This window comes from Colossoma macropomum, unplaced genomic scaffold (genome assembly GCF_904425465.1).
Source record: "Colossoma macropomum unplaced genomic scaffold, Colossoma_macropomum, whole genome shotgun sequence".
Classification (NCBI taxonomy): Eukaryota; Metazoa; Chordata; class Actinopteri; order Characiformes; family Serrasalmidae; genus Colossoma; species Colossoma macropomum.
In genome coordinates, this window is record NW_023495275.1 from 240,001 (window position 1) to 241,337 (window position 1,337).

Sequence of the window (1,337 nt, forward strand, 5' to 3'; positions counted from 1 at the left end):
ATGTTTTATAGGTATATACATATATATAAATAAATATACAGTTACTGTATTTTATTTGTGATTATAAATCTATATATATATATATATATATATGGATATAAATAGGCTATAAATAGAAATATATATATATGACACTTTTTTCTTTGGTCAGGTGTTTATTTACTGATCCTAACTGCGATCTGCAGGAGACTAATGTACGACTGTGTGTGCAGTAGTTTGGGATTTAAAGATTTAACGCTGTTAGTATTCAACTCGCGTGGCTTCCCGTGGAGGAGCGCGCGTGGGAGAGCTGTCCGTTAGTCGTGACTTTAACTAGTGCACTTCACGACTGGGTTACACACTCACTCGTCCTCCGTGTTTGCGGGTGGACTAACTATTTTGTGCGTTTTTAGTTTATTTTTTTGGTTTTTTTTTTTTGTTTTTTTTGGGGGGGGGTCCTTACTTGCAAACACAGATTTGTACTCAGTGCGTGAGCATTGCTTATGTTTTTTCTCTCACTTATTTATGATTACAAATTTAAGATATTTTAAAACGTGGCTTCTTTTTTTCGGGGGTAAATATTAAAATTTAAGTGTAAGATACTAATATGAAGCTTTGTTAGGACACGCTTGAAGTTGTAAATAATGAGTTGACGATTTCAGTAACTTGTTTCTGACTTGTGTGTTTATTGTTTTTGGAGACGTGTCGAAACTTTGTAATTACATACGCTATCATTTGTATTTATATTTTACAAAAAAATTCCTTTAGATAAATGGCAATAAAAGATCCCCTCCATCTTCTATTATTTGCTGACTCATTGTGCCTGAAGTGAATGTTTTTGTTTGTGCTCTTGTTTAAAGCCGCAGTCACGCCGGACTGTTGCGTTGTAAGGATCGGCAGTCCTAATTTGATGTGGTCTTGGCAGGAAGGTACAGTTCGGGGAACGTTAGCTAGTTAGCTATTAAAATAGCGTAAAAAAAGAGCCTCTTTTAATGATGTATGGTGCGTGAAATCGAGCTCCAACCTCATTTACATATCATTTACGCCCTAATTCATGTTGATGTTTCGGTAGGGAGCCAATAAAACGACAGCGTTCAGCAACTCATGAGCCAATGGCTGTGCTCGTAGGCAGAGTTTGAAGTTGCACTGCTCCCCCTACTGACCAAATTTTAGTGTTAAAATTATGACCAATAGAAAACGTGAAATAAATAAAACATCTTAGTGTTTAATAGACAGTACAGAGATGTTTTTGTGTAATTTAAAATATATTAAAACACTGTATTGTTGCAGTGTTTGAGATGCTTCTGCACTAGCTGTGTTTTGTATTGTTTATTTTGTGGGCGGAGTCAGCAGTATAA

At 35.5% G+C, this 1,337-nt stretch overlaps 1 protein-coding gene across 3 annotated transcripts in view; it reads left to right on the forward strand.

The window, feature by feature from the left end:
* The window catches only part of bcor (BCL6 corepressor), a 62,541-nt gene extending 61,757 nt beyond the window's left edge, over positions 1-784 (forward strand). For all 3 annotated transcript variants that reach the window (XM_036561815.1, XM_036561817.1, XM_036561816.1), the window contains one exon: positions 1-784. This exon is cut by the window's left edge and continues 682 nt beyond it. The gene's annotated coding sequence lies outside the window, so the exon portion shown is untranslated.
* Positions 785-1,337: the final 553 nt, after the last annotated feature.